This window comes from Camelus ferus, chromosome 35 (assembly GCF_009834535.1).
Source record: "Camelus ferus isolate YT-003-E chromosome 35, BCGSAC_Cfer_1.0, whole genome shotgun sequence".
NCBI lineage: Eukaryota > Metazoa > Chordata > Mammalia > Artiodactyla > Camelidae > Camelus > Camelus ferus.
This window is the reverse complement of record NC_045730.1, coordinates 13584791-13601510: the sequence shown is the minus strand read 5'-3', so window position 1 is coordinate 13601510 and position 16720 is coordinate 13584791. Positions and strand designations below refer to the sequence as shown.

Below are 16720 nucleotides of genomic sequence, written 5' to 3'. Positions count from 1 at the left end.
CAGATACACCACAGGCTACACTTAAGATGTCAGGGAGAATTTCTGATAAGGCTTCCAAAAGGGGATGGCTTGTGCTAATTAAGGGTCTATGTCTATTTTGGAAGAATTACATGCATGCCACCTGGAAAACTAAGCAGTTGGCCATTCCTTTCAGGGTTTAAGTCTATCATTGATATACCAAGGACATGAAAACAAGACAAATAGGATTGGCCTCTGAAGACATGAAACATAAAATCAACACACAGTGGATCAGATTAGATATAAGCCAAAATATCATTTTTAAACATCAGCATGGTCCCTCTGCCAAAATTCTGATAATAACGTTGAATGCAGAAATTAGGTTCATTGGAATTCTGAGATGACTTTGATCAGCTGCAGATAGAGCCTGGGCTAATAGGTTTCTGGTTTTAAAATTAAAAGATGAAATTCTCAAAAAGTATAAAACTTACATAAAAGGAAATTTTTTCAATTGACTTTATGTAGGTGGATGTATTATATGACTTTTTATGTAAGAGGTATATATATAAAACTGGCACAGTATTTTGAACTTTTTTATTCCGTAGTAATTAAAGACAGGAAGAACTACATGTAGCATTACCGTATTTTTTTTTAAATAACTGCACAGCTCTGTATCTAATGATAAGAGTAGAATTATGTTAGAGGAATTGGTTATTCATTTGCCTTTAAAGAACATAGTGTAATTCTCTATGTATTTATGGATTCCTTTATACAAGGTCATATTTACTGCAGTCCTATATGAATTTAAATATTTGCAGTGCCTTAGGCTCTTGCCATATTCTCAAAATAAAATTTCATTAAGCTCTAGTGAATTTTGAGTAAAAACTTGAATGAAGTCAGGGAGCAAGCCTTGATTTATGGCTAAGAAGATAGTAAGTAGAATCATGGATGGAAAAATGCATGTTTTAAGACACAAAAAGCAATGTTATGTAGTAACTAAGGCAGCAGTTCTCAAAATGTGGTCCTTTGAATCTTAGGGATCCCAGTCCACTTTCATGGGGTCCATGGGGTCAAAATTATTTTCTTAATAATTTTAAAATGCTATTTATCATTTTTTAAAACTGTGTTGACATTTTAGTGCAAAAATAACAATGAATAAAATTCCGTGAGCTTTAGCATGAATCCAGGTGGTAGTTCCAAACTGTACACTATACTGGGAGTTATTATAGCCTGCACCACCATGAAGTTATAGTTGAAAAAATCCAGTTGCACTGAAGCCTGTCCTTGATGCTGCAGTAAATGTGATTAAATCTCCACCTCTGAGTACAAGGTGATGAAATGAGAGGCACACATAAAGTACTCCTGCTTCATACACTGTTAAGATAGTTGCCTCAAGAAAAAATACTTGTGCACTTTAGTTGCAAGCTAAACTAGCCACTTTTTTCATGGGACATCATTTGGCTTCAAAGAATGACTGACAGAAAAACTACGCTTATTCAGATTTTAGTATGTAGCAGATTTTTTCCCCAAAAGAATGAAAGGAGACTGTCACTTCCAGAAAAGCAATTGACAGTATTTTTTACCAAAGATAAAATTGAAGCTTTAAAGCAAAAACCTCAAATTTTAGAAAAGTTGAATCCACCACCATGAACTTGACAACTTTTAAAGACTTTTTGGATGAGACCAATGGTGATTGTTAATGAATACGATTTTTTTTAGATTATGTAATTAAATGTATCAGTATTTGGGAATATCTGCCTAATTCGATAAGTTGGTATTTTCCACATGACCAGTACATGTTACACAGCTTTTTACACAGATTTAAAAAATAATACACAGCTAAAGGACCTTTGCAAAGTATAAGAGAGATCAATGGATGTTAACGTAGCAAAGAACTAAAATTTCATTGATAGGGTTTTTGATTCACCATTTGCAATTGACTTTTATGTGAAAAAGCTACTAAAAGGCTCCTTTGCCAACTGCATATATGTGTAAGGTCAGGCTCTCTTCACATATTTCAATCAAAACAACATATCACAGTGGATTGAATGCAGAAGAAGAAAACGTAAATCTGGCCTGTAAATGCGCGTCTTGTATGGATACAGCTTCCTTACTGTTCTCATTTGATGAAAGGATGTTTAGCTGACTTAAGATCTGATATGTTGTCAGAGAAAAATCTATTTGGAACATTCTTATAGGGAGTGATTCTATGGTTCCTCTCAACGTTAACAGGAGCCAATATTTAGAAAGAAGCAGAGTGGTTCCTAAGCAAATATTCCAGTTTCGTTTTCCTCTTTTCTCCTCTCTTCCTTTTCTGTCAAGACCAAAGTTTTTACTCCAGTGCTTTCCAAGCAGCAAGCATTGTCATGTATATGGTTTTGAATACAATAGATGAGAAAATGCGAGCTACTCACAATGGTTTCAAATGAAGTAAGATTTGCTACAGCATATTATGAAATGGCCTTGCACTAGTGTCCAAGGTCACTCAGGGCCTCTACACACCTCTGCTCCAGTTTTCCACGAGAACCTCACTAACGTTCAGTGCGGACACAGAGACCCCGGCCTCATAGACATATTAGTGACACCTACCAGCCAGAGGAATTGCACTTTCTTAGTTACGTAGAATATTTTCCTTTTACACATTCACTATTTGAAATAATACTACCCTTGGAAAGTCTGTTTTTCCAAATACTGCAGAAAATTTTTAATGGAAAGTCAAACTCAATCATAAAAAAAAAGATAGCATTCTAAAATGGGAACATTTTAAAGTATATAGTTGTTTGGAAAATCCCTGAGAGAAAAAATTCACGGTAGTTTTTCTGTGTGAAAGTTACATTTGCATTGTAGCAGGGCTATTCCCCAATATTTAATGTATACATGAGTAGCCTTAAATATATAGAGAAATGATTCTGTACTTGATGCACCACATTCGGAGGGTTTTAAACTTGGCCAGGCATGAGAAATGACCTGATGAAGAAATTCAGGAAGCAGTGAGTGGCCATGACCAGCACTTCTGCTAAGGTGGCACCAGGTCTTTAGAAGGAGGAGTGTTTCATCCTGAAAATCACCTGCCACTGAAATCTGGCTGAAACTGTGCCATATTCTGTTTCATTTCTACATCGGATCCAGTGTGGAACAAGTTTACAACAGCTTAGGCAGAAGTGGTAATCAAAATATTTAATGTCTCGGATAGGGCGTGGGTGCTGATCACTCAGAATGGAAGCCCAGCCTATCAGAACAGATACTGTATTGGTATGTATGTGCTAGCATCAGCTCTGATCTTAGAAACTCACTGAATAAGAAAAAAAAAAAAAAAAGAATTTGAGATAAAATCAGTTTAAAAAAAAGAAAGAAACCCATAGAAAAATAAATCCAAGGGATTAGCTATGTCAATACGTTGGATTGTGTGTACTTTTCATATGCCTTTTGGTCATATTTAAAAAATGGTTTGGGTAAGAGCCTCACTTCTTAAAGTAAACTTGAATATTAAAGTTGTATAACTATACAATTTAAAATTGTAAATTGAATTACCAAGCAAAAATTTCCTACTTAGTAGAGGGTGCCTAGTGCACTAACTGAATAGCGTGGGCATAGTGGGTAGTTAAAATAGTGGTATTAGTACTATATCCTTCCTCTCCCCGCTTTTCTCCCTTTCCGGGCTTGGTTTCCCGCCTTTTCTTCCCCTCTCGCCCCTCCTTCCCAAGCCCCTCTCACCCCCCCGCCCCACCCCCCGCCCCCGCCCCCGGGCCGAACCGCAGCGGAGAGGCGGAGAGCCGGGCAGGCGGCGAGCGGAGTTGCGGGCAAGGCCCGCAACGACTGGAGATGCAGGCAAGGCTCGCCGCGGCCTGCGGAGGACAGGGCAGACGGCGGGCGGAGACGCAGGTAAGGCCCGCCACGGTCGTCCGAGAGCCAGGCAGGCGGCGGGCAGAGATGCGGGCAAGGCCCACAACGACAGGAGATGCAGGCAAGGCTCGCCGCGGCCTGCGGAGGACAGGGCAGACGGCGGGCGGAGACGCGGGCAAGGCCCGCAACGGCCCGTGTGAGGTTAGACTTGTTACTAGCATGTGACGCAGTTCCAGTGCCGGGCCAGTAGGGCTGAACATTTATTCAGGAGTCCGTAGAGGCTACTGTGTCCTATGAAGAAGACGTCTAACAGTAACACTACTCAGGAGACCCTGGAAATAATGAAACAAACAAACAAACAAAAAGCTGGTGGAAGAATCTATAAACAAAAACAAGTTTATATCTAAGACTTCAAGCAAGGAAGAAACTGAGAAAGAGAGTGAAGACACCAGTTTGCGTCAGGTGGCACAGCGGCGGACATACAACTGTGCTCATGCCAGGAAAAGAGCCACGTCTGATTCTGAGCTGAAGGTGGTGGGCGGCGTGCAGTATGTGAGGAGTCCTCTGCACCGTTTCCTGATGGACCACTAGAAACCCAGGATGTAATTCAACTGCACATCAGCTGCTCTTCTGACAAGGAGGAACAAAAGTCCACAAAGGATGTCTCTGAAAAGGAAGACGAATAAAAACAAAGAAAAGGTCCCAAGGAAGATGCTGTCTAGAGACTCCAGCCAGGAATATGCAGACTCCACTGCAATAGACCTACATGAATTTCTTGTATATACACTGAAAAAAGAATCCAAGGGACAGAATGCTGCTGCTAAACTTAGAACAGGAGATTCTGGAATTACTGACAACCACCACCAGTTCAAGAAGTTCCCTCAGGTGAACTCTATAGGCCTCTGCCTGAAGTATCTAGAGAACAAGCCATCGGATGAATTGATAAACAAGCTGTGAGAAATGTCCCGTAGCTAGCTGGATAGGAGGTGGCCTAGGCAGTGCATCCATGTGGTTGGCTGGCTAGCCAACAACGGGTAAAATCCTCAGAGGAGGACAACCTAAGACAGGCACAGCCGGCTGAATACAAATGGGCTACTTAATGAAGTTTTGTGACGAACTTAAAAACAATCTGTCCTTGATCATGTAACGTTCTGTGCTTACTGCAGGAGCCTGGGACCCTGGAGCCTGGAAACCTAAATAGCTTAAAATTAACATTGTTATAACTTAGATGATATGTGAGGCACCATGCACGTTCGATGTAAATCCTTTTCTAAGAATCTATAGAGAACTGCTTTGCTTCTCTCCATATGGTGTTCGTACATACATGATATCGCACCACCGACAAGCTCATGTCACCGGATGCTGTTATACCGGGTGGCTGCCTATTTCAGGATGGACCACAATTTTGATCAAACTGGAAAAGTTGTCATCATCAACAAAACCAGTAACACGAGAATCCCTGAAGAGAGAGTCTCAGAACATACAAAGGATGAGAAGAATACAGAATTCCAGCAGAGATTCATTCTCAAGAGAGATGATGCCAGTCTGGATTGAGATGATAACCAGATGTGAGTTCCTTTGCAGGGTGGACAGAGGAGCAAGTCAGTAAAAGAGAGAGAGAAGGAATATGAAAGGGTCCGAGAGAGAGTATTTGCCTGAGAGACTGGCCAGAACAGGTATCTAGATGACATCGGGGGGAACCACGAGGGGCTGAGCCGCACCTCGAGCAGCTGCCAGCGCAGCACAGACAGCGAGCTCAAATCCCTGGAGCCTCGGTGTTGGAGCGGCATGGACTCTGACAGCTCTGTCCAGACCATGCGGCCCCGTGTCCCCAAAGCCAGCAGCTTCAGTGGAACCTCTATCCTCACCCGGGGTGGCAGCATTGGGAGCAGTAAAGGTGGCAGTGCAGAAAGGATCTCCAGGCTAGGTGTGGCACTTGGTGCCCCAGAAGTGGGTAGCCAGGTCTGTCTGGGGCCTTGTCCCTTGTACTGCCCAGCAACCACAGCGGCAGCTCCCTGCTCTCCCACCCATGCCTCTGCAGCAGCCACCCTTGAATAATCACATGATGTCACAGGCAGATGACCTCAGCAACCCCTTTGGACAAATGAGCCTTAGCCACCAAGGGTCTGCTGAAGCAGCTGACCCATCCTCAGCTCTGTTCCAGCCCCCACTTATCTCCCAGCACCCTCAGCAGACTGGCTTCATCATGGCTTCCACAGGGCAGCCCCTCCCCACTTTCGGCTATTCCACTTGTAGCCATGCACCACCTACTCCGCAAGTCCTGCCACCCCAAGGCTACGTGCAGCCCCCTCAGCAGATCCAGGTTTCTCACTATCGCCCTGGACAGCATCCTAACTCCAAGCAGCAATATCTGCCTCTCACCTGGTGGCCTGCAGCCCCCAGCGTAGTCAGCAGCCACCTCAGCCGTCCAGCAGCCTGGCTTACAGCCCGTGATGCCTAACAAGCAGCAGGTGGCTTACCAAGGCACGACTGGGGTCCGGCAGCCACAGAACCAGGGCCTGCTCAGCAGCTGGAGGAGCAGCATCGGGGGCCAGATGCAAGGCCTGGTGGTTCAGTACACTCCACTGCCTTTTTACCAAATCCCAGTGGGTAATGATTCACAAGATGTGGTCCAGCTGCCTTTCCAGCAACCCAGGCTGGTCCCTGCAAGTCAATCTGCACAAGGGGGCCTCCCAGCAGGGGGTGTACCTGTGCACTGCAGCATGATCCCACCAGCTCAGAAGAGTGGTACAGGCCCTTCTGTGGGGTTTCTGCAGCCTTCTGGTTCTGAGCAGTACCAGATGCCTCAGTCTCCCTCTCCCTGCAGTCCACCACAGATGCCACAGCAGTACTCAGGAGTGTCACCTTCTAGACCAGGCTTGGTGGTCATGCAGCTGAATGTCCCTAATGGACCCCAGCCCCCCCCCCCCCCGAACCCATCCATGGCCCAGTGGAGTCACTGTAAATATTACAGCATGGACCAGTGTGGGCAGAAGCCTGGAGACCTGTACAGTCCTGACAGCAGCCCCCAGGCCAACACACAGATGAGCAGTAGCCCTGTCACATCTCCCACCCACTCTCCAGCACCTTCTCCTATCACCAGCCTCAGCAGTGTCTGCACAGGACTCAGTCCCCTTCCTGTCCTCACACAGTTCCCCCGGCCTGGGGGTCCAGCATAGGGTGATGGGCGCTACTCCCTTTTGGGCCAGCCATTACAGTACAATCTGTCCATCTGCCCTCTCTTGCTCCATGGCCAGTCAACTTACACGGTGCACCAGGGACAGAGTGGATTGAAGCATGGAAACCGGAGAAAGAGACCAGCACTCAAATCTGCCTCCACTGACTTGGGGATGACAGATGTTGTCCTGGGGTGGGTGTTGGAGGTAACAGCTCCCTGAGGATATCACCCATGCCGAGGTGAACAAACTCTTCTCAGCTTGCCTTGTCCGGCGCCAAGATCCAGTGGCTCAAGGACGCTCAGGGGCTGCCTGGTGGGGGTGGGGGAGACAACAATGGGACTCCCGAGAACGGCTGTCATGCGGATCTCGCTGCCTTGTACAACGTTGTGGCTGTGTTCCCCAGCCCCCTGGCTGCCCAGAATGCCTCCCTTCTCCTCAACAACTCCATGAGTCACTTCAAACTTCGAGTAGCCAAAAAGAACTATGACCTGAGGATCTTGGAGTGAGCCAGCTCCCAATGAACGGAGGAGGAGAAGGGACCGGCATGGCCTGGGGGGAGCAGGGTCCTGCCAGGCCACAGAGGCAGAAAGGTGACAGACACTAAACTGAAGCCTAAGACAGTAGGGATGAATATGGAAACAGACAGACACTGACTCTCTCACTGGACTCTCACTCCCCTGTCAAGGGTCCCCTTTTTCCCTGGTTGGCCCCACGTTGCTTCCTTCTCCTTCCTATCCTCTTCTATTGTTTTTTTATTTCTTCTCTCACCATGAAATTAATTTCTTTCATAATTTTTGGTCGGGTAGAATTGGGAGCCAAACTTCCCTGTTCTCCTGTTCCCTTGCCATCCCAAATTCCCCTTTCTTTTTTGGTCTTTATGAATATATTTATATGGACAGAATTAAGAAAAATGAAATTGATTTCCCCTTTTTCTCACCCCGTTTTGTTTCCCCAAGCCCCACAGAGTTAAAACTTGGGCCTCCCTCCACCCCCCAGAACACTTGTATATTGTTTGTTTGAGGTTTGTGCCACAGAAACAGACACAGTATTTAATTGCACATACAGTTGTTTGCTGGGTATATTCACTGTAAATTTTATTTAATCTGATTTTTTGTTTGGGGGGCTATCTGGGAGGAGTTGATTTTGTTTTTAAATATTAAAAAAAAAATCTGTTACTGAAAAGAAAAGTACTATATTGTCACCAAATATTTGTCAAATTTTATGGAAAATTTGTAACCACTCTGAGGACCTGTTTAGGTAATTTAGAGGCTTCACAACCATATCTGACAATGTAAAGAAGTCAGTTGAGTCCACACAGAAAATGATAGTAAGGAAGAGGAAGTTGATGCATCCATAAAGTAGAAGATACCAGTAGATAGGAAACAAATGAAAGGAAGTAAACTTAGGAAAGCCGAAATAAAAGGGAAGTGAAAAAGACAAGATAAGAAAATTAAGTAGCCTAAAATAGATCTTGTCAAAATCCACAACACTAGGATGTGAACGCAGCCAATAGTCTGGCAGCACAAAACAGAACTACAGTGTCCTAGATGATTTAGAGCAGTGCTCAGACAACCTTTCAGTGTCTTCTCATATTGTCCAGGATAAAAGTAGCCCTTTAAAAAGCCATGCAAACCGGACCTCCAAGAGCCTCAGAAGGCCCCAGAAGCGTGTGGAACTTGAGGCTCCTCCACCATTCACACCCGTACTCCAGTCCTTGGATTTAGCTAGTCCCAGGAGCCTACAGTCTTCAATTAACATCAGATGATAAATAATAAAGTGGCAAAACAAGAGACATTATTTTAAAATAATTACAGACATTACAGAACATTTAAGAGAGAATTGAGGACTGAAGAGTCAACCAGGATGGCAACATAGGAGGCTTCTGAGTGCTCCACCTCCCATGTGTGCACCAAATGTACATCTGCTCACAGAGCAGTTGCCTCTGAAAGAGATTCAGAAATCAGCTGAGTGACTTCCTAGACGTCAGACAAATGAGAAAATACCCACATTGAAACAGGAAAAGCTGAGATGCTCTCTCACCATAAATTCCCCATTAGCACAGCCAAAATGATTGGGAGGAAACCCCTAAGTCCCAGCTGTATTTTGAGGAGCGAAGGATTTGGACCCCATTTGGATCTAGCACTCCAACTTTTAAAACTCCCACCAGAGATACAGGTTCCCAAAAAACCTTGTTCTGAAAGCCAGCAGAGCTTGTGTCTACAGCAAACAAAGGAGCGATTCACGACAATGCATGATCGCTCCCTGCAGCTATCTCCACCCACCCCACCTCTGCCCCTGGTCTCAGTGCTGCACAAACAGGCAAAATCACCTCTATCCCTGTCTTCTCCTGAAAGAGGTTTAACTGCATACTTTCAAAGGTGCTACCTGAGGTTCAAGCTTCTAATTCAGCAAGCACTAGGTGCTGGCTGCAATCCATCCCAGAGACCAGGGAAGCCAGAGGATACCCTCTTGCCTTCTTCCTCCAACCCACTCCAAATCACCAGTATCTCTCTGGAAGGACCTTATACACACATGTGGAGCCCCAGTTTTTGCAGAAGTCATCTTAAGGATAAGCCTCCAAACCACCTAGTGCTAATACCAGAGATTGGTTCTGATACCAGAGCTTGCATTCATGAGTCCCATGGGACTAGCAAACGAAGAAATACTTCTTAATGAGTGCAGGAGCATCTCCTTGCAGCTATAACTCCCAGACACAGAGGGAAAAAACAAAAATGCCCATCTCCCAGGTTTCTCACCCACAGGAACTTAACTACATACTTTCCTGGCCGCTACCTAAGGGTCTGGCTTCTAATCAGCCTGCATCTTAGGTGATGACTACAGTCCTCCCCCTTGGGATACAGTACTCCCCTTTGTGATCACTGAGGGTCTTGACACACCCTCAGTTAGCAGGAGCCACTAAGAAGGAGGCTTAGAAAATCACAAAAATTTGAGAGGCAAACAGGAGCTAGGGCCAGGTTGATTAATGAGACTCATCTCCTATACAGACTACTCTGTCAGGACTGGCAGGTGGATGTTTTATTTAATGTGTGGAAACCAACACAAAGAGTCAAGAAAATGAGAAAACAAGGGAATATGCTCCGAAAAAAAGAACAAGATAAATCTCCAGAAACCAATCTTAATGAAATGGAAATAAGTTATTTACACTATAGAGAGTTTAAAATAACAGACATAAAGATGCTCACTGAGGTCAGGAGAGCACTGCATCAACAAAGTCATCCTAGGAACAAAGTCTTCCTCCAAATCACCTGGTTCTAATACCCAACAGCGCTTAACAAGGATACAAAATATTTAAAAGTACCAAACAAATCACAGAACTGAACACTGCAATACCTGAAAAGAAAAATTTAATAGAGGGGTTGGACAACAGACTAGATGAAGCAGGAGAAAGGATCTGTGAACTTGGAGACATGGCAGTGGAATTCATGTAATCAGAGGAGCAAAAACGGAAAAGAGTGAAAACAGTTTAAGAGACTTCTGAGACACTACCAAATGAACCAATATATGCATGCAAGATCATCCACGACTTAACTCCTAGCTACATTGTCACCATTATATTGTGATATCTATATGTTCTTGCTATTTTAACTTACGTGTGGGTCATTAAACACATTTTTTCTTTTTTTGTTAATAATACTTTCTCTCCCTGAGTGTGTCTCAAGCCCCCTTTACCTAGAGGTGAATTTCAGGGCTCGTTTCAGATCATTAATGCTTCTAGGAATTCTCTGCTTTCATATGTATAGGATTGTAGAAAGTACTAAAGCACTTATCTTTCCAGAGGAGAAACTTCTTGGGAATTAATGCTTTGAAATCTCTGCTCCCTTCTTCCCCACACTCCCACATCACTGAGTCAGTAACTCAGTGGCTGTCTCTTCAGTAACCTCTTTAATCTGCTTATATGTTGATGGCTTCATTTTTTTTCTACCCCTTTCCTCATCTGGTTCAGAATTATTGAGAGAGGTAGTAGAGACATCATCAGAAGCCAGGTGGTAGGAAAAACTACCCTAGCCCGTGAGGAGAAAGTTCAGCACCAAGGACAGGGGCACCCGTGCCTGTCCAGGCTTCCTTCCCTGCCCTCTCCTCCCCATCAGTGTTTGAGTTGTGCCATGTTCCTTAGGTTAAGAGCTCGTCCTCGTTGCTGAGTTTATCTCTACCATAGTTGTCACCTTATATTGAAATTACTTGATTCTTATTATCTCCCCTGCCACACTTACGGGTACCCTCCTTAGCACAACTCCTGGGGCAAAGTGGACTCAATAAGTTATACATGAATTAATGAATGAATCAATGACAATAAGCCAACAAATAGATTTCATAAAACTGAGTTAAGTCCAATAACACATTTAGATAAACCAAGTATGCTTGGAAACAAAGTCATGTTTTTATTTCCTCCTTTGGACATAAGTCCTCAACCCTGACTGTGCATCAGAATGGACTGTAGAGATTATTAAAAACGTGAAATCCAAGATGCTACTCCAGAAATTTAGGATTAGAATCCTAAGGGTGAAGGGTGGAGAGTTACCATGTGTATAGGAATGGGGCACAGGTGATTTCCAAGGGCATGAAACAATTCTTCCACAGATAGCAGTGAGTGCTGCTATCCCTAGAGGGAGAATCAGGCATCTGGAAGAGGGAGAAAGCTCCAGCTGCTTGTGTTTCTATGAGCAACAGGACCCAGTCATTTCAACTAGGTGAAACAGAAATCAAGAGGATTGTGTCTTTATGCTGACATCTACTGGTCTCTCATTTATGGTGTAAGAGTGCAGACAGTTATTCTTTCAGATCCTTCCCCTCCCATCTGCAATCTACAAGTAAACAGTCCTCAGAACCATCTCATTTCCCAGGAAGTGCCAGTAGCACAGGATAAGTCCACTCTGCTTCAAATAGGGAAGCAAAGAAATGCCAACAACAGCACAGTGGGTGTGAGAGACAACCTGTTTCAAGCTTTTGATTTCCTTTCTTTTTGTGATCTTCACCTTTCTAGTGATCTTTGTAGAACTAGCTGCAAAATTTTCTCATCAAAATATGAGGTGAAGCATGTTTCACTAACACTTGAAAGCTCATAAATTCATAAGTAATTTAAGCTGCCAAGCATATTTTTTTTCCATTAAGGCCATTTAATTTTCTTCTTTTGTCTAGAAAACAGGCTATTTGCATTTTAAACACTCATGTAGAGGGCTTGCTGCCAGATTTTCCAAAGACTAGAAGAATTTATTAAGTGGACCTTGCCATTCAATTCGATTCAGAAAAGTCATTCCTGGATCTCTCACTACATCTATCTATCATTATAGCATGTGACCCAGTCCTGTCCTCAGAGAGCTTATGCTCTGGTTAAAGGATAATGGGGTTGGCCTTAAGTTAACTGAATGAAGACTCTGACCATCCTCTTCATCACTCTTCTGCCAAATCTAGGAGCTCCCTGCCTTTTATAGCATAATTCTCCTAATCAACAAACAAGCCACATGACAAGACTACAAGGAAGCCTCATATTTTTATTGAATTTTAAAATTTCTGATAGCTGATTTATTAGCTATGATGTTTTCCAAAACTTGTACTTTAATATTTCTGAATCCCTTACTAATATTGCATGAAAGTTGTTGCACTGCAGGAAACTATTCAAACTCTAAAAATTATAATCAGTTTTAAAACATCAATTAGATGAAACACTGGAAACTTCAGTGTATTGAAAACATTTAGAAAAACAGGTTGTTTAAAATGTATATCTCCATCAGTTAATATGAAATGTATGTTTTCTTCCTTTAAAAGTAAAAATACGCTTTCCACATTCCTGACCTTTTCAGAAAAAAATTATCTCCAAAATATAACAAAAACTCTTGTTGTTCAAGGAAAGAGATGCTGTCTTTAAATGCAACTGGAATCAATGTATATCGAGTAATATTATTACAATATGTGCCACATGGCTCCCATTTCCCAATTTGTCAAAATAGAAAAGACAGTGCTAAAGATACAGTGAAAATGAGAAAACCATTACAGATCATCTGCCGATGAACATAAACTTTATAAGTAAACAATCTTGAGTGCGAAGTATCACACAGAGAAAAGCTATTTAAAGCATGATTCAGGACTGTGTATTGATTTATGTCTTGGAAGTTTAAAATATAAGGGATTACAAGAGTATTGCATCTAAGAAATAGAGTTTCTCTTGTATTAAGAAAGGAGTCTATTTTCATCAAAACTCAAAAGCTTCTTAGTAATTTAATTCAAATGCTACCTACATTCCATCAACAGTCCTTCCATCTTCAGCCTGGTAACGTATTTTCCAACCAGCTGCTTTTCATAGCTAGACTTGAAGCCACATGCACACCCAGACCTGCATTTCTCACCTTATTTGATTTTTTGCTCCTTTAACACCTCTAAGTCAAAGATAAATTAGTTCCACTACACATTTCTCAGAGAGCGCCTCTCCTTGGGAAGGCCAGGAGTTGTTAGAATCCTTTCCTAAAGAGTTCTTTGAAGTAATATTGGCTTGTATGGCAAACAATAGGAGTCAGAAAAACCATGTCCTGAGCAACCCACCTAACCTTTCCAGACTTCGGATATTTTTATCAGCTTCCTGTTTTTATTAAAAAAAAAAAAAAAAAGCTTTGCAATTTAACACAGTAAAAATGGCTACATTTTTGTCCAAATATTTTGCAATTTGTGCCAGTCATCAATTCCTTGTCTCTCAGTTCCAAATCCACCCTTTCTCAACTTAAAAAAATTTTGTAACATTTATTCATATACCACACAAGTCACCCACTTAAAGTGTACAATTCCATGGTTTTTAGAATATTCACACAGTTGTGCATCACTACAATCAATTTCAGAACATTTCATTTTACAAAAAGTAATACCATACATTTTAGCCGTCACTTCCCAACCCTCCATCTTCTACCCACCTGATTTTTGTGTGTTAATTTTGTATCCTACAACTTTACTGAATTTGTTTGTTAGTTTTAACAGTTTTTGGTGGTATCTTTAAGGTTTGTTATATGTAATACCATGTCATCTGCAAATAGGGGTAGCTTTACTCCTAGTCTGTACAGTAAGTTTTCTACAAATCCCTTTACAAAAGCACTTAGCCAGCCCTGGGATGTTCAAATAATATAACATTTAGATTAACAAATCTTCATCCTCAAAGCTTCTGTGTTGATAGCACACAAAAAACATGACAGTCAAAAGTAACAAAGCCCCTTCTTTGAGGTTTTCATGGGGCAACCCCTTTAAAGATTTTCTTTTTACACTAAGGAAATGGTTATTTTATGCTGAAACTCAGTGAGTGCTCACAATATTTTTTTAAATGAAAATCTAATGGAAACCAGACAAAAACAGCCATCCTAGGGAGTTAGATCCTTATCTTGGTGGTACTTTTTATAGTATCAGAGCCAACAGATTAGGAATATGACAAAAATATAGCCTCCTTTAAGGAGGGTTCCTCACACCATCACACTCGCCTTATGCCCACACCTCCACTTTTCATTCAAGGCTCTACTAAGTAATTATCTTCTGACCCAATGAACCCACCAACCTAGACTCCTAGTCACTTCCACTCAAGAGAACTATTATTTACCAAAACTCATCCAAACTAAGTAGAAATACAAGTTTAGAGCAGAAAATACCTTTTAAACATAATCCTAATTATAGGCTCTCAGTATAGTTCTCTCTCTACATGTGTATGTGTATTATTTTCTTTCCAGGAACATTTCACAGTTATCTTAACTTTACATAATGCCAAATAGTCAATCAAAATGATTGCCTACAATGCCTAACCTGCCTTCCTTAATAAGGCTTCCTGGGTCCTGAAGGTGAATAGGTTTAGATGTTTGCAATGACTACTTAGAAGGGAGCTAGCCCTGTTCTCATGTTTCAGTTACAAAAACAACAAAATTCCCATAGGCTGCTTGAATTATTTTTGGTGACTGGTGTCTGATGTACTAAAGAATCTGATCCATTCCTTTCTTGGGTTCAGTGTTAAATGGGCTGGAATTTGCCCACGCTCTCTACCATATGCTCATGGAACCGAGGAGTAACCAGAATCTTCATGGACCCCCAATTCAATTCTCATTTCACGGGTGAGAAAACGAGGGCCCGGGAGGGAAGTGACTACTAGCCCCGTGGATTATGAGCAAAGCTAAATGTCTTGACACCTTGAACTGTGCTCTCTATGTGATCATTTTGATTTAACTCCTGATCAATATTCCTAAATACTCCCAATAACTTTTGTCACTGAGATGACTCCAGAGGGAATTGAAACATCTAAGTTGTGTTCAGCCTGAATAGGGGAACAAGGCTTAGAATGTGTAATAGATTTAACCCCTGACAAAGAGGTGTATCTTTTCCTGACAAGCTCACATCACATAATAAAAAGAATATTATTAACTAGGGTCTGAGTTCTGTTATCTGGTTCCCAGATCATCACAATTTATTTTGACCCAGCGGAATGAAACCACAATTTTGGTTTTAGAGGTTATACTTTGCTTATATTGACCTACTAGGGACCTTCTTAGTGAATATGGATATTCTAAGACTTGAGATTTTGATCTATAGAAGTTAATATTGTATAAACACGTAAATGCTGAGCAGGAGGACCATAAACAAATGAATGTAGAGGGCATTTTCTAAGGGCACGGAGGTGATAAAAAAAAAGCAGTAACAATTGAAAATTGTATTTTAAAGGAATAAAGAATAATTGAATAATATTTTTAAAGCAGCAAAACATATAATGAATATCTAAGAACTGAATTGTGTAACTCTTTAGACTGAAAACACCTACATGAAAAACTGTCCATTAGTCAACTGTCTCCATAAATTAATAACTTAGACCACTTTTGTCTGTCCTGGGCATGTGGTTGATGTAAGCCACCTTGTCTCAGTCAAGTAGCACCATGTCATCCTTGTAGCTTTTTCTTTGTTCTTAGGCATGACAGAAAATTTCCCTTTGCACAGAGGAGATACCTAATATTCCCACCAAAAAGCAGCTGACTCCGTAGAAGTCTCAAATGACCTAGAGCTCATGGTAAGATGCAGCGTCACAAGCTGTACCAAGGCCACCTGAAGACATCATAACTGGAAGACAATTGTACTTTTAAATTGAACTATAGTTGGTGCACAGTGTTACATTAGCTCCAGATGTACAGCACAGTGATTCAGTATTTTTACAGATTATACTCCACTTAAAGTTGTTACAAGATAATGGCTATCGTACCCAGCACTGTACAATATATCCTGTTGCTTATTTATTTTATACATAGTAGTTAGTATCTTTTAATCCCATACCCCTAATTTTACCTCCCCCATCAATAACCACATTTGTTTTCTACATCTGTGAGTCTGTCTCTGTTTTGCATATACATTCATTTCCATTGTTTTTTAGATTCCATATATAAATGGTATCACACAATATTTGTGTTCCTTTGTCTGACTTATTTCACTAAGCATAATATTCTCTAGGTCCAACCACATTGCTGCAAATAACAATTTCATTCTTTCTTATGGCTGAGTAATATTCATATACATACATGAATTGCTTCCATATCTTGGTTGTTGTCCTATTGTAAATAATGCTGCTATGAACATTGGAGTATTTGTATCATTTCAAATTAGTGTTTTTGTTATATACTCAGGAATGGAATTGCTGGATCATATGGTAGTTCTATTTTTCATTTTTTAAGGAACCTCCATACAGTTTTCCATAGTGGCTTCACCAATTTACATTCCCACCA

General features: G+C 41.7%; 1 pseudogene; it reads left to right on the top strand.

Moving 5' to 3' along the window:
• The first annotated feature begins 3823 nt into the window (after window positions 1-3823).
• Window positions 3824-7501, top strand: LOC102507657 (annotated as a pseudogene).
• Window positions 7502-16720: the final 9219 nt, after the last annotated feature.